Source organism: Hermetia illucens, chromosome 2, assembly GCF_905115235.1.
Source record: "Hermetia illucens chromosome 2, iHerIll2.2.curated.20191125, whole genome shotgun sequence".
Lineage (NCBI taxonomy): Eukaryota > Metazoa > Arthropoda > Insecta > Diptera > Stratiomyidae > Hermetia > Hermetia illucens.
In genome coordinates, this window is record NC_051850.1 from 1,852,543 (window position 1) to 1,875,467 (window position 22,925).

Consider the following 22,925-nt stretch of genomic DNA (forward strand, 5'->3'; position numbering starts at 1 on the left):
CTGTAGAGGAAATTTGTATAGCTGCCAAAAAGCAACCAGGACTAAAGAATGTAGAAGAGTCGCACGTAAAGGTGTCGAGGACATTTGAATACACGGCATGCACGCACAGCAGCAGATTATTTAATTGAAAATGAAACGAAGGCTCTAATAGGATCCTTCTCTGTCCAGTCTCCAAGATGCAAATTGGTATCCTGTAACTGAATTTGAACCAAACCCAATTAACTCACCAGATAGTATCACAGACGGTTTACACAAGAGAGTCGATGTGACTGTCATCTTTGAATTATATAAAAGACAGAGAGATGAACCCGAAATGATCCCACACAGCAAGTTGGTTTTCCAAACCACCCGATGAGGATACATTCCCGGAGAGACTGCTGTACACTACAATCTTCCCGGAATATCAACAAAGAGGTGGTCCCAGATCGTCCAACAAATACATCGAATATTTGGTTCCTCCATGTTATGAAGTTCATTCCCTCTTAAGCGTAAATTTAATTATTGCTGCAACTCGCAGGTAGTAAAATTCCAGAAAGACCGCCTGCATATCAAGAAATCCAGCCAATGCCAGAAAAAATGTCAAGTTTGCAATTAGCAGTTCTCATCCCCAAGCATACCTCAAAGAAGTGTCAAAAGGCCTGGAAAAAAGGAAGAGAATTACTTCATGTGCCTCTGCGAAGGGCCGTATTCCGGGGCATGCAAAGTATATTAAAGGCAGTGATGTCGACAAGGGGAAAAGGGTATCGTTCTAGGATGTGCTCTAGACTGGATTGTTGCCATTGACCCTCCTGTGAAGTGCACTCATCCTTTATTATCTTATGACAAGTAGTTTTTTTCAGTGACCCGCTCGTCATTCATCCTGGAATAGGGAATTCCGCCACATGTTTAGCTCGCAGTTGCCACCTTTCCCAACGTGAGGTCCACCTACTTTCAGCTTCTAATTGCAATTGTTCCAACCCAACTGACCTTCGGCAGATTTTTCGATCAAATGATATGTATGGAAGCTGTCGAAAGCCCCAAGATCAAGCTTCCTCTTTACATGTCCGGGCCAGGTGCTATCAAATCCCAACTTGGCATTCAAATTACCCATGCTGATCGCAATGTCAACTCTTTTGGTCCCCACAGAGTTGCTCATAGATAGTCTTCTTTTGCTCTTTATCGGAAGTCTTCGTTGGCGCGTAGTGTTGTACTTTTGAAAGGGTCCTCATTCTAATGTTGTTTCTCAAGATATGAGGGTCTGTCCTTAAATACAGGTAACATCAATCCCACACCGGATTGACGCTTACTCCCAGCAGGCATTCTAAAGTACAGTAATGCAGCACGGGAAGACAACGGGGTATTCTTCCCAGAATTTCACCACCTTACCCTCTCCAAAGGGTCAAGCAACGCACTGCAGGATACACTGACGCGAAACATAGCTCCCTGAGGCCAACTTATCTCTCTATGATCTCTCTATGATCTCTCTATGTCTCTCTTCCAGGGCGATGCGTGGCTTTTCAGGGGCCAAGCCTCTCATCTACCAAGACCGTTAGTGACTGGTGCTAGCCACACCCTGTACGAGGTGATCCTACTATTAACAAAGCGCTACGGATCTAGACTGGGGAGTCGAAAAACACCTCCCCCAATCCAGGGTATCATGCGAATCGTGCCCATTGGATAGTTTGCAGTCGGGGGTAACTGACTGTATTCGAACGGAGCCTCACTGATACTTGGTCGCTTCAGTGAGTAAGTTAGACTTTACCGTGCTACGGGGGCAATGGCACGGTGGACCTCCTAACCCCCATACTCGTGGGAATCAAATGAGTAGCAGCAACAAAGAAAAAAAACAAAAACCAATAAAGTGGGGCCCCGTACCGCACACAAACTAGTTAATCAGGCGGAGGCACATCTCCGAAATACTGAGGGCCAGGTGATTACACCCAAGAAGGGAGAAGTTACACCGTCACACAGTGGATCCAAGGTTAACATTGGTATACTGCGTAGACAACAACCAACAAACGCCACTGCTCAAAAAGCAGGGACCAACAAAAGCATGTCTCAGATAAATATATCAGCTGTCAGGAAGGAGACAGGTCTCAGCGGTGCAGGTGCTAAATGGTACCTGCACTATTTGAAGGAAGGCCTGAAACCAGAAGAGGGCCTCAGGATAGACCTAAGCCCTACCGAAGCCGATAAAGCAGGGAGCAGCAGAGATTAACCCGCATGAAGGGAATGTTCCCAAAAAAATTCAAACCAGAACCCAAAAGGAGAGAAAACCCGGGCAGGTCAGGGGTGAAGGCAGGACTCATCCCGCCATTAGCTATGCTAGTGGAGTCAAGGGCATTCGACTGACCATACTGCCAAAAATGTTTCCCGAGCAAATACTCACTCGTGAGGAGCAGGAAACCATTGAAGACCTTGTCGTCAGGCAAATGTGCAAAAGATGGTTTCATTGGAAGTCGCTAAACTGGTGAAGTATTGTGAGAAGAGAGCGATACCACTTCTCCTCGGCTGCGATGCCAACGCCCATCACGAAGTCTTGGGAAGCAGCGACACCAATCGAATAGGTGAGTTAAGTCATCAAGGAATGTACCATGGTGGAACAGGAACCTGGTCAGGGCAAAACAAACCAGGGGGACTGACAGTACAAAAATACACTGACTGCGTATAACAACGCCATCAGGGAAGGAAAACGAAACAGCTTCAGGGAATTTTATGCAGGGATCGAACAGATCACAGAAACAACCAGGCTTTACAAGGCTATAGTCAAAGACGGGGCAATATCCTCTCTCGGTTTGAAGGAAGAAGATGGGACATTTACCGAGAATGACGAGGCCAAGGTACACCTGCTTCTCAAAACTCATTTCCCGGGGTCCTACCTCACGATAGCAGGCGACAACATTCTCCCTGATATCCCAACAACGAATAAAAGGGGAAGAAAGGAGAACTGGAAACTAGCAAAAGAGGTATGCTCAGAAGCTAGGCTAAGGTGGGCAGTGGGAACTTTTGAACCACTGAAATCAACCGGAGTTGATGGCATTTTCGCAGCACTAATCCAGAAAGGCCTAGGAATCATCTTAGAGTCTCTTCTGAGGGTGGTGGGGGGAGTATAGCATTGGGATACATACCAAGGGCATAAAGACGGGCAAAAGTGGTCTTTATTCCGAAAGCGGGTAAAGGATCCTAAATCTTTCAGACCAGTTTGCCTAACATCGTTCGTACTCAAAATGGTGGAGAAGTCCATAGACAACTATATTAGAACTAACGTTCTAAAGCGTACTCCCTCACATCACTAGGTGGGTAGGAAGGTGGGTCGACGGATCAATCCAGCCAAAACCACCATAGTAGGAGAGGAGAGGTAAGCTTGATCACCTGAGAGCCATAAGGTTACATGACATGGAGGTGAAACGAGGAACAGAGGTCAAATATTTGGGAATTACGCTAGACCAAAAATTACTCTGGAAGACGCATGTCGGAATAAACTTGAAGCTACAAGGGCTCTGATAACTTGCAGATCTACAGCATGAAACAAATGGGGTTGCACTCCGAAGATACTACTTTGGATATATACAGGAATAGTAATTACCTATGGGCCGGCAATCTAGGCAGAAAGAACTGAACTCAGCACATAGGCCAGAGAGTTACACAAACCCCAAAGACTGACTTGCGCGTGTATCAGCAATGAGAACATGCCTAACGGCATCCTTCTGGGATTAACCTCTCTCCATCTGCACATACAGATGCAGACATGGAGGGAAATATTCAGGATGACCAGGAGTATCGGTGCGGCGAGGAGCTGCCCAATCGAATTGCTGATACCAAGAAGTTTGAAAAACGTTGAAATAACAAGACAAACTGGAGGAGCGCAGCTGGGACTTACGGCTTAAACCAGCAACTGATTACTTGGTACACTGACGGATCCCTCACACCAGAGGGAGCGGGCGCCAGTGTCATTGGTGTAAGGAAAATGTACTTTAAGCCGATAGGTAGCATTGCACTAGCATATTCCAGGCGGAAATATTCGCCATAGACAGATGTGCCTCTTTTAATCTCCAAAGGAACTACAGAGGGCAGAACATTGCTATTCTCACCGATAGCCAAGCAGCGATCACGGCACTTAAGTCCAACCAGGTGAACTCTAAACTGGTATGGGAATGCCTTGAGAAACTGAATGGCTCGTCCAGCAAGGTCTGGATACTTTGGGTTCCAGGCCATGCTGGGTTGGAAAGCAACGAGGTAGCGGGCGAACTAGCCAAGAGGGGAGCAGGGACGCCTTCACACAGGCCCGAACCCTTCTGTGGAATCGGAACCGGTTTCATGGCTATGACACTAAGGAATGAAGAGGAACGATTGAGGGAACTATACTGGGCGGACCTACCAAGGATGAAGCTGTCCATGGTGCTTATTGGGAATATGAACCCATGCGCGCAAAGGATTGCTTAAACCTCACCAAAAAGAACATCCGAATCATAGTGGGAACTCTCACTGGTCACTGTCGGTTAAACTATCACCTAGGGAAGCTAGGGATATCTACGGACACTGCCTGCTGGTTTTGTGCGAAGTGTGATGAAACCTCTATACACGTCCTGGAACAATGACAGTTGCTTGAAATACTATGATTAATAGGTGCTTTATAACCAGTAAAAGGGGCACAATAGTTCTTCAAGGACGTGGTGCGAACATACACTCTAATAGATCCTCTGCGCTCGTCCAGCAGATTGAACGGCTACGGGAGCAGATCCCGGAACCTAGGTTCGCACCGGAGCACTGCACGGTTCGCTCCTTAGCGACCGGATCCAATTAGGACTCGCTGGGTCCCCGGTTGAACCGAGAGTATTCCATTTGCCATCTGCGAGTTTGGGTCGAAAACTACTGAACAGATTCTCCAGAGGGAGCAATTACCCGGACGACCATGTAAGTAAGATAGTGTCCGGATGGGGCTTAAAGTTCGCGGGAGCCACTGACCCGATACCGATCAACAGTTTCCTGGATCGGATGGCAATTCTGACGGAAGATACCCTGGGGGGGGGAGGGGTAGTTTCACTCGCTGAATCGGCATCTCCACTTGTTGTTGACAGGACCTGCCCTGGAATGGTATTGGCGTTGCCGGCGGAGGGCTGGTCCTCCTGGAATCTGCTGTGCGACGAACTGCTAAAATGGTTCGGTCAGCCTGCCTCCGATGGAGATATCCGGAGGCTCACGAGAGCCGGTTTCAGGAAGAGCGCGGGCCTTTCCACGAGTATCTCCAGGCCATTCTACAGCATTGGTGATTTACTCAAAGGGTACCACTTTCTCCTATTCCCAACACTGAAGAGACCCACGAGAAGGCGAAGATTAGACATGATTGAGGAGGTAAAGACTGCATCAAGGGAAGAGCTAAATGACGGAGAATAATAATGCCATGAATACAGATTTTAGTATGATGGAGCAATCCTGCAAAGCCTCCCCAACTCCAAGAGTTTTTCACTATCTAAATAACATTGGATCCAAAACAAATACACTTACGTATTGTACTCTGTCCAGAGAGGCTACTACTTAGTATCATCCGAACCGAATTCTGTGCCCTCTGTGTAATATCGTCCCCAAAGCATTTCCAGGATTAAGCCCCCCAGAGGAAGAAGCTGCATCACATAATATCAAATGTGATCCAATGGTCTACTTCCTTTAATAGAAACAAGGAAGCTATCTACTCGTAATTGATGGCATGTATCAAGTTGTAAGCAAATAAAAATCCAATAAATCACTTGAACATTTCATAAAGGACTGGTATAAGCTATGAATTCAAGTACTCTACGTATATCCTTTTAATACCCTTTACTAAACTCTGGAATATTTTCTACCGCCAGTGTACCCTTGCAATGATGACTTACCCAGCATAACTCTCCAGTTCTCCATGTCTGATCCCCATCGGCAATAGCCGTGATAATGATGACTTGGGAACGACCGAAATGATGCCAACGTACTTGGTATAATTTGCACTCGGTTTTGTGTGTGCGTATCTATGGCCATGTATGTGATTTTCAAATGACTGAATGAAGGATACGGTTGGTACCGAAGGAATCAGACAACACTCGCATCTTCCAGGACAGACTCTTTCTTGCTGAGACGGAGGAGAATGTGGGTAGCACTTATACACTTTGTTGTCTATGCAGCTTCATCCTGCGATTGCTGTAACGTCCCGACTGCACGTTGGCATGGGCAGGGTGTGAAAAGGATCTCAAAGGTACAAGCAGCCGGAGAAGTCAGCCCCATGCCTAGCCTATTCAGTAACTTAACACTCTCGATGTTCTCCCTAAGCGACGATGTCCTATTGTCACATCTTCACTTCACTTATTTCACAGATTACCCAAAGCTCATATTTTATTTAAAATAGATTCCGGGGATTTGTTCGGTATGCTAAAAGCAGGAGACAATGTCCTGGAGTCTCTCGGCATTGCCATGTTTGGACTTTTTGACTTGTTATTACAGTCGAAATAGGAGACTATGGCTTATTTACTGACTCCTTGGTGTTGAGTTACCAACAGGTTCGAGATGATTTTCCATGGTTACTTATATTTTCCAATATTCTCAGTGATTGTAGGGGGGAGACGTAAGCATCAAGCAGGATCAGACCTAGGTACAGCCCTTGTTTTCATTAGAATTGGCGGAGTTGCTTGTAGCACGTGAAAAGACACTGAAGGCGAAAGATAGGTGAAGACGAACAAAAACAGATATTTGCAAAAAGGATACCAGCAGCTGAAGTTATTCTTTAGATTAATCAATCTAGTCCTTCAAAATCGGCAACCCAAGAACGTCAGGAGCACAACAGTGCAACGACTCCATTTATGCAAATAATCCCAAGCAAAGTTTCAAGCGGATGCAACGGTTGAAAAGATGCACATAACACACTACCGTCACACTCCTTACCTCGGCACTGTGTCATCTCATTGACAATTTCACGAAAGATACGTCATAATGTGTATCCTTTACATTCCCGTATTCACAGCTTCCCCACCCCCACCCGGGCTTTTTTCCCTCCGCCTCCTCATTCATCTAATCCCTCACTAGCAGTCGTGGTAGATTTGAACCTGGCAAATTCGGTGGTTGTACTTTGTACATATTCATTGGCTTCTTCAGATGCAGCGAATTCAAAGGTAAAGGGGGGGGGTTGGATGATGTCCCTGTTGCACTATCAATTTTTCGTCGGCTTGTTCTCCTCCTTGCTGGAACACATACTCAAGTAGTCTGGCAGACTTGCGAGTGAGACCGAGGTGGGGATACCATGCCACCCTCCGGGGGGAGGGGGGGGGACCTGCTTTCATTGGATTTACTTGAAGGAGTTATGAGTCGTAAATGTTAAACTCGTTTTCACAATTCATAACATTTTGAGAGTGAATTGGAATGAAGACGACTCATTTGGAAGTGCATAGAAGTTCAGGTTACCTCGTAGATAATTGATTTGAGGTTAAGTGAGGAGCGGATGAGGTTGAGTCAAGAAGTTGGGATTCTTGTAAGTAAAGGTAAAATAGGTTCCAGGCACTTGGTGTGAACGGTTGGGTGCTTTAGATTCAAACAATTCAATTAGGAGACCCAAATTCGAAGCAAGTATGGAAGTTGTATTTATGTTACGGTATTCATTAAGTGAAAGAAGTGAGTCGGCAACTAACAGCAAGAAACGAAGGAGTACATTTGAACCACTTGAGGAGGATGAGTAATTCAATGCTCCTGAGTTACTCATCGAAAGAAAAGCAGGCCCCCGAATACTTGAAGAATCAAAGTGTCAAGAAGTCGTCCAAAATCACTTGAAAATTCTGTCTGGTTTATTTGGCAGACCAGAAAGGTGTATTGTCAGTAAACCAAAGCGATAGGAGCTACGGAAAATGGATTCGAATATAGATTATCGTTAATAGCCCCTGGTATTGGGGGTTGAAAGGTAGTATGTGTCTCAGGGGGATCGCCGACCCGGCACTGCAATTCTGGACAAACCCCTGGATAATGCATGCTGTCTTAACACCTGCAGTTCTACTAGCAGATCTTACTCCCACCTTCACGCTGGTAACAGTTCTGCAATACAAAGAAGCCGACAAGAAAGAACGAACGACGTGTTCTCTGCGCCACAAAACTGGGATGTGCCGACTGACCCTCCAAGTTGGGTGATGTACCATAGACTGACAACCTATCTACCATATTGTCATGTCACCCGAAATTGAAGCCCGGATTGGATCGGAAATACGGAAACAGAAAAAAGACTACTTCTTTGAAATCTGGAAAGTGCGCTCCCTTGTCCGAACTGGCGCTCATAGAGTACTCATTGAACAGGTTGAAAAGTATTGACAATCTAGGAAAGAAAATTATTAGGTCTTAAAAACGGAGAAGCGTCTTCAAACCAACCAAGAAACAACTGGTCCGCTTTGAATAAGTTTTGCAACGTTTGGCTTATAAACATATATGCTCCAATGGCAAACAAGGTCGACTAGCCGCAGGATCTACAAAAAACCATGGACCTCTCCAGATGGGACAGCATTCAAGCACATTGATCACGTCCTCATTGAGAGAGGAGCTGCATCTTGCATCCTGGACATACGACGAAATTGCGACAATAATCACTATCTTTTCAGAACATGGCACCAGATCGTAAACAATGGGAGTATCAAACTCATCCCAGCTATGAGGTTCAATATTGAAAAGCTGACAGAAGGGTAACATGCCGGAAATGCGGTCAGGTAGGCGATAAAGCAAACGCATGCAACAAAACGGAGAGTTACATCCTATGCAGGGACCGTGGCATGTCTGATGAGAATGTTGGGCATACTAAAGACTCGGGGCAGTGTCCAGTCAGCAGACCAGAACTAGAACGAACTTGAACGCGGTCAACATGATTCGCATCCTGCAAATCGATATGAACCGAAGTGTAGTCGCTCACGAGTTGCTGGCGCTGTTTGTTGCGGAGATCAAAGCTGATCTAGTGCTCAACAATGAGCAGTACAGAAGAAAGGACTCAGCTTCATGGCACCCCGACATATCTGGTATCGCTGCCATCTGGGTTCGGGACGGCACCCCCTTAGGGTTCTTGACCAAGGCCGAGGGGATGGCTTTATCAGGATTCACTGTTTAAAGGTAGCGTTTTTCAATGTCTATCTAATACAAAATGAGACGATGCCAGGCTTTCGACGCAGGCTTGATGATCTGAAGGACGCTATCTTGTGCACAGAGCAGCGAATATTGCGCTGGGGTGACTTCAATGCCAGGGCCTTAAATGGGACATGCTTCACTCAGACTCTAGAGGCAAACGAATTTTCGAAATGGCAGCGAGAACAGAACCTGTAATTTTAAACACCAGATCCACCCCAATGTTCCAGCGTCCAGGCTACAGGGGAAGCATTCCCGGCATAACCTTCGCGTCGGAATCGCTGATGTCGATGGTAGACGCTGGCGGGTCTTGGAAGACTTCTCAGCAAACGACCATCAATACATTTCTTTCAAAGTAGTTGGCACAAACTCTCGGCGCACTTCCTGTGCATAGAACGTCGCGAAGATGAACACCGGGACGTTTGTCGAAACTCTTGGAGCAGGTGCTACTGGGAGTGGTCGCGCCGCAGCTAACACTGCTGTAAATTCAGTTATGAAGCCGATAACGACGGCCTGCAGAACTTCCATGGCCAGGAGGTCACCGAAACATGGCGGAAATTGCAGAGCTCTGCAAGTAGTGTCACGTCCTCCGCAGCTTGACACAACATCGTCAACGACCGGGAGGAAGCATGCACCATAACGACAGAGTACATATCAGCGAAAAAAAAACACCGCAGCGCAATAAACAATAGCAAGGCTCGCTGCTGACAGGATTTAGTCGATGAAGTGAAGTGATCCCCCGTAGGGACCCAGTTACAAACTGGTAACCCGAAAAATCGGGGCTCTGTGGAAACTTCACTTCACTTAAGGCCGAGCAAATGGACCGCATTATACGGGCACTACTCCATGCGCACCCCGAGGACTCTCTACTAAAAGAGTTAGAAAACCACTCTATGAAAAACAACAAGGCGCCTGGACCCGATGATATCCCAAGAAGAAGTATGCAAACTGTTGCTCCAACATCGGCTATACCTACAGCTCAGCGCATTCAACGCTTGCTTGAAAGAGGGCATTTTCCATTTTCGTTAGAAGGTTGCAAGGCTTGCGCTGATCAGCAAAGGGAAAGTCGACCCTGAGTTACCATCTTCGTACCGCCCCCTTTATCTGCTTCACACTGCGAGGAAAGTGCTCGAAAAGCTCATCAGAAGTAGACTCGTTGAAGCGATACGAGCTGCCGTAGATTTATCTCTACGACAGTTCGGTTTTAGAGCAGGGAGATCCACAGTTGATGCTGTCATACAAGTCGTGGATGCCGTTCGTCGAATGGTAGCATACAGTGCCGAGCTCGACGGATGGTACTCCTCGTAACGCTTGACGTCAGAGACGCCTTTAACTCCGTAAGATGGAAGGATATTCCGGGCACACTAGACAGTACTTTCTATGTGCCGAACTATCTTTTACAGATATTGAGGGACTATTTGAGGAACAGCTCCCTGCTCAATGAAACGCTAGAGGATCAGATGATGGTGGAGGTCACGTCGAGGATAGCGCAGGGATCCATCCTAGGGCTGGACTTCTGGAACGCTTGATATGATGGTCTACTTAAATTCGGCATGCAAGAAGAGTCGCGCCTGGTAGGTTATGTAGATCATGTTGCGGCGCAAAACAGATTTGGCATATTAATGCAACGGGTAAGCGGATAGAGGACTGCTTATAGTGTCAACCTTACACTGGAAAAACCCGAAGTTTCCATCCTGACTAAGAAGAGAATTCCTCCAGACACAAGCGCAAGGCAAAAGAGACAAGGAAGGTGATTCCTCGCAAAGAACGACAACGAACCGTCGATGAGTGGCAAAATGACACGAGAGACAGATGGACTGCGCAGCTCATTGGCAACTTATGTGCGTCGGTGAATCTGAACCATGGTTAGACTAACTATTTCCTTACCCAGCTCCTAAATGGGCATGAAGGTTTTCAGTCTTACCTACACAAGATTCGAAAGGTACGATCTCCTGATTGTGTGTTTTGCTATGGAGTTGTAGACGACGCCCATCACACCTTTTCTTCTTGCAGAAGGTGGGGTAAGCTTCGTCAGCAGCTTTATTTAAACACAGGAAATCTCTCTCCAGACAACATTGTCGAGGGGATTCTGATGAGCACTGATAGGTGGAGCGTGTTGCGCATTACGTTCGGGTTCTTCTCGTTGCAAGGAGGATAGAGCTCGACCGATGGAGGGGCTGGATGGCAAGGGATGCCTTAAACTAACAGTTCCGTTCCTCCGCTCCCCATTGTTGGTGAAAAGAGTTCCCTGATTTGAATGCCCCGCAAGGCGAGAAACTTCGAGGTTAGCCCGAAGTAATGTTGCAAACGATCCTAAGCTAGCTCTCTGACGATATGGAGGTATCTAACTGATAGTCCGACGACGTACCGTTGTGGGAATTCAACACTCTATGCGTAATCGGTTATGAATCGCGGTGCAAATAGAACGAATGGTGTAAGAAAGAGCGCCAGCAGACAATCGATGAGAAAAGCGACAAGTACATAGACGAATTGATTTGCAGACCATAATCAAAGCCCGCCATAGCTGGCACAACTATACTGTTTTATACTAAATGCAGGCTCATCATGCATACCTGTAAATGCGAAGCCTATCTAACCCCTCTGCCCCAGCTAAGGAGTTCGGCACCCGAGTTGTACTGTGCAACTCCAAGCTTGAGCCCACAGGGAACTGGCTGCGATATGGGCACAACCAAGCTCACCATGAAACTCCCACGAGGGAGCCAACCACAAAAAAACCGGGCCGAAATTCTCCTGGAACATATGCAGAGGCCCATCCCGGTTCTCATGATACAGATAAATGTCCGTGGGACTTTGTGGCAAGAGTCACTTCAGATGACTTCCTAGTAGACTCGGGTCTGACCGCCCTCCTTGAGTACCTATGGACAGAACTCCCCAGTGGGTAATACCGATCTAATAAAGTAACAACCGCGCAAGTCCGCGGTAACGATCTGTTTCCATCTACTTCTGGGTCAGTTCATTTGCCTAATCCTTTCGCCTGAAGTAATCAACTCCGGATTTCCTTGACCCACGGTTGCCCCCAGTTATTATGCTTACCATCAACTCTAAGGACGATTCAGAAAGCAGGTATATTTTGTCTAGATTTGGAGACCATAAGATATACAACAGCGTCCGCCTTCTTCTTCCCTACATTCATGATGGACATGATGGTTTTTGCTTTCCCCTCAGGGCACCCGAATTCAGTGATTTGAGGAGAAGACAAAAACCAGCCTCAAGATAATGATCCAACAGGAGTAGCTATCCACTGACGTTGACAACTTACGACTGTTCTTCAATCGTTATCGCGAAAAGCTGGACGTATCTCTAAACCAGTTCCAACTTGGCTTTTGCAACCTACCGCTCTTTTATGAACCCGAAACATTTCCCTAGCCTACAACGGCACGGAAAAACCAAACGGAATACTCCCCTTCTACCAGATTTGAGACAGTTACATAACCAACGAAATAAGATCTTGTAATGACTAAATGGGTTGAATATGGTCAAAAGATCATCCTAAGTGGCCGGAGACGACCTAAAAAGAAACAAAAGTTGGCAAAATTGACACCGAAGGTCCCCTCGCAATTCTTGAATTCCTATCGAAGTGTTCCGTCGATAGTGAGATAGCTCTTCCCTCTAGGTCGTCTCTGGCCACTCAGGATGGTCTTTTGATCAATGGCCAATGGCGAAACCACGCACAGGAAAGGGCACGGGCATTTTTGTGAAAATGACACGTAAGGAGTCGGAGCGCTCAAAGGATGTGGATCAGATACGATACTGAGTTGCACCTACATATTATATGGCGAAAGCTCCAGTGGACAAACCATGCAGAGCATTTGAACCACAGAACAATTCTCACGCCCCTACTGAACGACAAAGTAAAAGGGAAGTCATCACCAAAAACACCCCGGAACTGATATCAGGACTCAGTGGGCGACATAGGTTACACGCTGCTCGGTTTGCAAAATTGGAGGACGCGGTCGGTCGACCAATAAGAATGAACACGACGACATAGAGGGCAAAGGACGGATATCGTACTGTAATGTCTTAAAAAAAGGAGTTCCTATTATTCATCCGTCAAGGTTTTCCACCTCTGGTGGTTACCGCTGGATCGGTTGTGGTTTTGTTTTTATTTGTTGTCCATCAGAAGGAACACAATGCAAGTATACTAGACAATTCACCTCGCATCTGCTCAAGTATTAGAACTAGAATTTTCCCTAAGGTTTCTCAAACTTAGCACCTACTAAAAAGACCTACAAGATTTTACTTCCAACAACTCCAGGAGCTTCTTCTGAGCCCATAACTCTGCAAAAAAACAGCCTTTCGAAGTCTCCTGTTTGTAAGTCTACCAACTGCTGACGATCTGATGGGGCAGATAGTGCAAGGAAGAAGAGCTAACGACTCTATGCTCGCTTTTCAAAATAGGCTTGGGGCCTTTGGGGAGACCAGAGCCAATGTGCTCTCTAGAAATCCAAGATTTTGACTGCCTCACAGAAAAGGTCAAAGCGTAGGAAGTCATAAAGCGTGAATCTCCAGAGGTAACCAATGCCCGGATGGGTATCACCTCTGTAAATGCTCGAGGCTGTGTGGTGGAAAACCCCAAGTAATATGCGAGGAGACTCCTTAGCAGGGGAAAAATCAAAACTGGATGTTTAGTATGCAGGACACGAATGCGGATAATCCCCATCAAATGCTGCAGGTGTCTGGACTTTTGACACATGTCAGCAACTTGCAAGGGACTCGACAGGAGAGCAACATGCTGCAGACGCGATCAGATAGGTCACCAAGCAAAAACCTGCAATGGAAACGAAAATGTGGTTCTCTGCAGGGATGGTGGCGCATCTGGTAAGAGCGTCACACACATTGCGGGTTCGGGACGGTGTCCAAACTTTAGGGCAGAACTAGAAAGATCTAGGGCGGGAACAGCATGACCCGCATTCTACAAATTATCATGCAACAGAGTGGAATCGCTCAACTGTGGCTGGCACAATTCCATGCGGAGGTAAAGGTTATCTAGTCTTAATCAGCGAGCAGACCGGAACAGGGACCCGGCCTCATGGCATCTCGACTTATCGGGTACCATCAGGTTTCGGGACGACGTTCGACTTCGTGTTCTTGCCCAAGGCCGAGGAAATAGATTTGGCTGGATTCTGTATTTAGGAATAGCGTTATTTAACGTTTACTTGACGTCGAATGTCGGATTTTCGGCACTGGCTTGATGCTCTGGAGGATGCCGTTTCGGGCACGGAGAGACGAATCCTGGTAGGCGGTGATTTAAATGCTAGGGCCCTTGAAAAAGGCATGGCTCAGCCAGACTCCAGAGGGAAATGGATCCTGGAAATGGCTAGTAGTTTAAAACACCGGATCCACCCCAACGTTTCGGCACTCAAGCTGCGAAGGAAGCATCCCTGACATTAGTTTTGCATCAGAATCTCTGGCACCATCCGTGGACGGGTGACAAGTCCTGGAAGACTTCTCGGAAAGTGATCACCAGTACATTGCCTTCGAAGTGGTTGACACTACTTGCCGGCGTGCAACGACCCGGTGCTTCCTCTGCGTATGAAATGTCGCGAGGGTGAACATCGAGAAGTTCGTCGAAGCTCTTTGAATAGACAGAGTGGAGGGCTTTCGGGGGGTGGTAGCATTGCAGCTGACACTTTCGTAAACTCAGTGACGAACCTAATAACGATAGCGTCTGAGGCTCCCATGCACCGGAGGTGCTCCAGGTAGCAAGCTTTCTATGTACTGGTGGATTGTAGAAGTTGCCGACCTACGGAGGAAGTGACATAAGCAATTTGGCACAATGTTTGCCTGCCAGCGAGGAGGCATGCACCATAAAGGCAGAGTATACTAGATCAGCAAAAAGGAGACTCCGCAGTGCGATCAATAAAATCAATGTCAATAGCGCGGAAAACGTCGACAATTGCTACCTTTTCACAATGAGAGAGCTCGAAAAGGCGGTTCGCACCACGAAAAAAAAGAAGGCGCCAGGTCCTGATAGTATCCCGGCGGAAGTTGAAAAACTGGGTGTTACGCCGAAGACCAGACTTGCTGCTGAGGGTGTCCAACGCTTGCTTGAAGGAAGGTATTTTTCTTAATCACTGGAAGGTGACCAGTTTCAAGGGAAAGGGAAACCCGAAACTGCCGTCTATATACCGACCACTGTGTATGCTTTACGCGGCCAGGAAAGTGTTCAAAAAGCTCAGCAGGAGTAGGCTCTCTAAAGCGATTCGCGCTGCCAAGGACTTATCCCAAGGCAATTCGGGTTCAGAGCAGGGAGATCCACGGTAGATGCTGTTATAGCGGTTCATCGACGGATAGTGCTCCTCAAAACGATTGATTCCAGAAATCCCTTCAATTCCGCAAGATGGAAAGATATGCTAAGCACTTTAAAAAACTATATTAATACTTCGCTTACCAACCGTCGAGCCGCAACGGATAGATGACGAGAATACTTCGAGCAGATTTCAACTGAAGAATTTGCTCATCCTCCACTTCCACAATCATTGCCAACATTTGGAGCAGTTCCACCAGTCAGCGCAACTGAAGTCGAGGAGGCAATAAAACAAATGAAATCGGGGAAAGCAACAGGACCTGACGACATCGCATCTGAGCTCTGGAAAGCGAAGAGCTGGGACCCAACACTGTGGCTCAGTGAATTCTTTAACCGGTTTATTCAGGAAGGAAGAACACCATCTGACTGGCAAGAAAGCACCACTGTTCCAATATGGAAAAAGAAAGGTAGCAAAGCAGAATGTTCAAATTACCGTCCGACTCATGAAGATTTTTGAACGCATTCTTGACAACCGTATTCGCGAAATCGTTGAAATAACCGTGAATCAAGCCGGATTTGTCAAGAACTGCGGAACTACTGACGCAATACACGCTGCGCGGTTACTCATGGAGAAACACTGTGAGAAGCACCGCCCTCTTTACATTGCTTTTCTGGATCTAGAGAAAGCGTTTGACCGTGTACCACACGAACTCATCTGGTATGTTTTACGACAACACTTCGTGCCAGAAGAACTCGTGGGCTGGGTTCAATTGCTCTACCACGATCCGAAAAGTAAAGTTCGAAGTATGGCGGGTGTATGAACACCGCTTCGTGTCTCTGTTGGAGTTCATCAAGGAAGTGCCCTCTCACCACTTCTCTTTGTCCTTGTTATGGACACCGTCACACGGGATATCCAACGTCCAGCGCCCTACACACTGCTTTATGCAGATGATGTTTTCCAAGCATCTGATAGCAAAAATGATCTGGAGCAACTTGTCCAAAAATGTAATGATCGCCTCATGCAACACGGTCTCAGATTGAATTTAAACAAAACTGAATTTTTGACGACCGATCCCCATGAAAGCACAATCACTGTCAACGGCAGTGATCTGCCCAGAACTGAGCGATTTAAATACCTCGGATCAACGCTATCAGCCAATGGAGAACTGCGTTATGAAATTGCTTCACGCATTAATGCAACCTGGATGAAGTGGTGTTCCACAACTGGTGTCCTTTGTGATCGACGTATCAACGAACGTCTCAAATCTAAAATTTACCACAATGTCGTCCGTCCAGTCGCTCTCTATGGTTCTGAGTGTTGGCCGACCATAAAAGACAATGAACGGCGTCTTGCGGTAATGGAGACGAAGATGCTACGTTGGACTAGTGGCGTCACACGTTTAGATCACATCCGAAATGAGGATATCCGTGATCGTTATGTGGTTGCACCGATGGTGGAAAAGTTGCGAGAGAGGCGTCTTCGATGGTATGGTCACGCAATTTGTGCCAACGAAAATTCACTGAAGATTGGTCTGAACATCGAAGTCGTTGGTAAACGACCAAAAGGCAGACCTAAACAACGGTGGCTTGATACGCTGGATGGGGATTTGAAAGCCTCGAGATCGCACCCAGATCAGTCATTCGATAGAGCCAAATGGCAAAGCCGATCACGACGAGCCGACCCCGCTTGTGAACAGGACAAAGGCTGAAGAAAAAAAAGATTGATATTGAGGGATTATCTGAAAGACTACTCCCTGCTCTATGAGAGGCTAGAGGGCCAGGAATAGCACAGGGGTCCATCCTGGGGCCTGACCTCTGGAACGTTTCCTACGATAGTCTGCTGGGATTCAATATGCCAAAAGAGTCGCCCTGGTCAGTTATGCAATCGACCTTGCGACAGCGTTCTGCCCTACGGCGCGGAGGTATGGGGTAATGCCGTTGGCAAGGAGGTGCATCGTAAGCGCCTTGCTCAAGTGCAGAGACGGGGAGCTTTACGAGTGGTGTCTGCTTATCACACTTTCGCAGAACCACCCATGATTGTGATCGCGGAAGTGATCCCCGTTGCCCTCCTTGCTAAGGAGCGTAAAGCTGTCTAAGGCCGAAAAGGCGAAAACTTAAGAGAGGTTATTGCCCGTGAAGATCGTGGCAACTCTCTTGGGAAAGTGAGCCAAGAGGCAGGTCGACTCCGCGGCTCATCGACAATTGAGGTACGTGGCTGAACCGAATGTTCGGTGAGATCATCAAATTTAATGCTTTGGAAGTGACCAACACCCATGACGACTGGGGGAGGCCAACCTTTACTATAGTTTTAAGGACATACTTTTACTATTCGCCGAAGTATAGCTTATAATCAAGCAAATCGAAAAAAGCAATTGAACACTAAGGTGACTCAGATGTACCAATTAAATTTCGTCTGAGGACAAATGACAGCCAAGGATTCCCATGATGACAGGAAAGATTTGGGATTAAACAAAGGTTAGTAATCCTATCACAGAATACCTGTCAACCAACAACAAATTCTAGGAAATTTGTTACACGTCACAAATTATAAGCAAATTTCCATTCAATTAAAAGCGTAATAATACAGCGACATAAAGGACGATCTAATCTTCTTACAAGAAAAGGATACTTCCCATCCCCGAGTATCTAATTCAATCTAACTCTTTGAAAATTATCAGATAAACTCAGCAATAAAGAAGAAAAACAAAAAGGTTTCTTACCGGGAAATGTGACTTTCCGCAAATTACTTAATCCTTAATGAGGTGTACATTGGAAGATCAAAGACACCATCAAGGCATGCCAAACATTTACGTGGAAACCACTTTACTCCTATAATCAAATTTCCCCACAAAACTTTTATAAATTCTTTATGGAAACAACCGAACAACCGCCACTACCGCACAAATACAATTTATTATGAATTTTCTCCAAAAACCGTAAATTCAACCGAATTAATTAATTTATATCATTTCCCACGATGCCAGAAGAATTTTCATTTCCATTCACCACGGAGGAAACTCCATTCATGAAATTCATATTCACTAAAATGTTTCGTTTGTTTATATCCTTCAAACTTCAAAACAACCACAAACTGATTAACTTCCTTCCTGCGTTATAAATTTTTTTAAACCGCGTCTACCACCGAAAAAAAAGGGTACCACCAGCACGAGGCCCCCACTAAGCGCAATTCCTAGAAGGCTTAAGTATATTGAGCCCGGCAGGGAGTCAGACAAGGATTTCCAGACAAGCGAACAAGCGCGAAGGTACCGCACGACTGTTGGAGTCTGCAAGGATTATTCGTGATTTTATAGTGAACGGTGGGTAGCTCCAAGGCAGGCTGCCATCCACCACTGGCACCGATTTATCAGAATGGCCGCCTACGACTGGACCACCGAACGGGAACTGAACGCCTGGAACGCGTTCTACCAAAGATACAATGGGATTCGTACCGTAAATTCCAACGTAAATCCTTAAGGAATTCTCAGGCAATGAAATGAATGTGGAGCTGTCGTGTTTTCACTGTATGTATGTTCGCACGCAACATTTGCTATGAGGGTAAGGATAAGGACACACACGAGGCTCGGCACAGCGTGTGAATAGGCGAAACAAATGGACAAGGACATCAACGAACACACGCGCACTACGGAAGATTCTGTAATGTCAGTTTCAATAGCACCCACTCGACAAGAGACCGTTATCCTTCAAACTGACTACTAGGAAGACAGGGACACTTCGGCAGGTCCTAAATATTTTGCAACCAAGCTCACAACTCGCTTTAATACTATTCCGCTTTTCAGATGCACCAAATCGCTAGGACATTCAAATCAACTGTCTGAATCCTGAGCTGTATTGACACTCGTCACAATTGTTTATTATTACACATCTTTACTACCGCAAGGATTGCGCAGGATCCACTTCCCCCCCTACGAATACAATCACAGACACAAACCACCACTGCACGCAAATGTGTTTTCTGTCAGGGGACTCCCCCTACACTCTCGCTCGCTTACTCCACACTTGAAGGAAGAAATATCCTTGCAAAAAAATCATCTGCCAAATATCTTTTGTCGATATTCACTCAGTAAATCCAGAAACGTTATATCTAAGATACGAAGCAGGTTCCCCGTACGTTTTCGAAGATATTTAACTATTCGAAACTTTTTTCTATCTTGAAATTCACGAGCACTAGACGTTTCCAGATTCGTTTGACTTTTTATGACTGGAAGACCCGGCCTACAGATAAGAACTACTCAAACACCAGCTAATCTAAAAGTCATTTTTGTTTACATGCAGAACTACGCATGCTTCAGGTGGGGTGGCCCCACAAAAAGGGGATAGTGGCCATAGTTAGCGAAGGGATGTCAGAAATATAGCATTTCGTCAAGTTGAAGGTGGTGAGACTTGGAGTTTGATGGTTGAAAAAGTTGATAACTGGAGAAATGCCATCTCAGAGGATATGGAGGAATCAGAAATGGATTGGTTACTAGGAAAGGGAAGGGCTTGATAAATTTGTGTATGGTAGGTAGGTATCAGTGGCCGCTCTGAGGAGCCCAATTAGCGTTTTGGTGCGCCGTTTTGATGCCACAAACTCCTAAGACCGTGACTGTTGTTATAGGAACAGGGAAGCAGAGTCCAGCCGGCTCGGATCTTCAAAGCCAACCCGTAGCATTCACGAAGGAAAGCAGCTCTCTGACCCCGCAGCAAGAAATCTCACTGAGGTCCCCAAAGAATGGTTTACCCAGCGTCCGTAGCCTGACTCGAGCCAGAGCTGGGCAATCGCAGAGAAAGTGCATGAGGGTTTCCCTTCCTTCTCCGCAGCTTCGGCAATGCGAGTTGTAGGGTAAGCCGAGCCTAGCGGCATGGTCCCCTATGGGCCAGTGCCCCGTGCAGACCGCCGTAATCTTGAATGTATTTGCACGCGGCTGGCACAGGAGCTCTCATGATCGGGCTATATTATAAGCGGGCCAAATTCTCCTTGACTTGGCACAGCTTGTAAGCCTTCGCCATCTCAGGCCCGCGGCTGCTAGGTAGTGCAAGTAGACTCGACCCCCGACAGCCGCCAGCGGAACACTGACTGTATTCCCCGAGGGACTGCCAAGAGCAGAGCCTTGCCTGGCCAATCCGTCAGTCCGCTCATTTTCCCTCTATGTTCCTATGCTCGGGAACCCAGAGGAGAGTGACCTTGAGCGTGCCGCCCAGATGGTTGAGCGTGTCTCTGCACTGCCCCACCAACCGGGAAGATGTCGTCGTTGAGTACAAGGCCTTGATGGCCGCTTGGCTGTCGGCCAGAATGGCTATGTTACACTTGGGGCTCGAATCACACTCCAGCCATCGAAAGACTTCCGATATCGCCAGTACTTCCGCCTGGAATACACTGGTGAAACCTGGGAGACCATACGACTTGGATACACCGTGTGTATTCGAGAAAACCCCCGCGCCGACTTCATAGGCCATCTTTGATCCGTCCGTAAAGAATACCGTGCCATAGTCTTGCAACACGCCGCCGGTCTTCCACTTTGCCCTGGTTGGAAGGTCCACAGCAAAGTTTCTCGTGAAGTTCAGCTTGTGTGTGACATAGTCCGTGGGAGATGCCCAGATTTCTCGAGGTATTTCATCTAGAATGTTGCTATGGCCGTAGGACTTCGCTGCCCAGCATCCGGACTCACGTAGTCTGACGGTACTGCACGCTGCAACATATTTGATGCGGAGGTCTAGAGGGAGGAAATGCAGGAGTACATTAAGAGCACCTGCCGGGCAGGACTGCAGAGCCCCCGTGGCACCTGCACACGCGGTTCTTTGAATCCTATTAAGCTTCGTTCTATTGTATTTTTTCTTCAAAGCCTGCCACCATACAATAGAGCCGTACGTCAGGATCGGACGCAGTGTACATCCAGAGAAACATCCTCGGCCGGAGAACCCATTTCTTCGCAAAGGTTCTCTTACAGGCATAGAAGGCTATACAGGCCTTCTTAACCCTCAAGTCTATGTTCAACCTCCAATTTAGCTTAGGATCCAGGATTACACCCAGATACTTTACATTAGAGGAAAGAACCAATCTTTGTTCATTCAGCCGTGGTAGATGGAATTCAGGTATCCTTGTCTTGGTGGTGAATAGCATCAGTTGCGTTTTGGTTGGGTTTATGCTGAGTCCACAGGCACACCTTTCGCAACGCTCCTTCCATGATGTCGCTCATAATGGACAGAAACATCCCTGATACTAATATTACCAAGTCGCCGGCATACGCCACCATCTTCACCCCGCTGTTGTCCAATGTACGTAAAATTTTGTCCATTACTATTAACCAGAGCACCGGTGAGATGGTACCACCCTGGGGCGTGCCTCTGTTCACAGCTCTGGCCAAGTGGTTGCCTGCCAGATCGGACTGGATTATCCTGGTACTCAGCATGGATATAATCCAATGCGTGAGATACCCCTCCAATCCAATACCGGTCAAGGCTTCCTTGATGACGTTGGTACTGACGTTGTTGAAAGCTCCTTCTATATCCAAGAAGGCAGCAAGGATATACTGCTTGTACGCAGCGACCGCTCAACCGTGCCAATTACCTCGTGGAGAGCGGTTTCTGTGGATTTTCCTTTGAGGTAGGCATGCGTTCTCTCCATAATCGTCCTTAAGTGAATGTCCAGGACGCGTTCTAGGATCTTCAGCACGAAAGAGATCAGGCTGATTAGCCGAAAGTCCTTCCCGGACTCATGACCTCGCCTGCTGGCTTTCGGTATGAAAACCACTCGTGCGCGCCTCCAGGACTGCGGTACGTATCCTAAAGTGATGCAGCTCCGGTAAATCTCAACAAGCCACGGCACAACCCTTTCCTGCTGCTTCTGTAGCATGACTGGCATTATGCCATCTGGGCCTGGAGATTTGTATGCGGAGAAGCTGTTTATAGCCCAGGCGATCCTATCCCCGGTAATTACCGATTTGATAGTCTCGCACAGCTGGGGTTGCTGCAAACCCTCCAAGCGAGGTTCTGACTCACAGTCCTCCTCGCTGGAGAGAAAGTGCGTTTGCACCAGCAGCTCCAAGGTTTCACTAGAAGATTCCGTCCAGGAGCCCTGCGACTTTTTAAGGAAGGATGGACTCTTATGTTCCTTGGACAGAATCTTACTGAGCCTCGCGGATTCACTAGTGCTTTCAATGTTCTGACAATAGTCTAGCCAAGACCGCCTCTTGGCGGTCCTGATGGCCGACTTGTACTTCTTTAGGCAGTCCTTATATGGCTGCCAGTATTTTTGCCTGTAGCAGATGTTGAAGATTTCTCTGGTCAGCTCCCTGAGACTAGAGAGATCTTCGTTCCACCACGGTGGCAAGGTCTTTTTGCTGTACTTAGCAGGGCACGAGACTTTGAAGGCGGTATCAAAAGCCTTCTCCAGAACCCCGACCTTTGACTCCAGTTCGTCTGTCGTGCCAATCCTACCAATTTGCGCACCGGAGAGTTTGTTCTTAATTACCTGACCAAACTTTCTCCAGTCGATCCTCCGGGGGTCTCTAAAGGGCTTGGGAACCTCTGCGGCGAGATCTAGACTGAAGGGTATCCAACTATGGTCAGAGAA

General features: G+C 47.0%; 1 protein-coding gene across 2 annotated transcripts in view; it reads right to left on the reverse strand.

The window, feature by feature from the left end:
• LOC119650189 (beta-1-syntrophin) overlaps window positions 1–22,925 on the reverse strand; it is a 259,314-nt gene that overhangs the window by 200,875 nt on the left and 35,514 nt on the right. Inside the window, exon 1 of one of the 2 annotated variants that reach the window (XM_038052748.1) lies at window positions 18,076–19,579. The exons of the other annotated variant lie outside the window; for it this stretch is intronic. The gene's annotated coding sequence lies outside the window, so the exon portion shown is untranslated. Of the gene's footprint in view, window positions 1–18,075; window positions 19,580–22,925 lie in introns of those variants that run through there. 2 annotated transcript variants of the gene reach the window in all.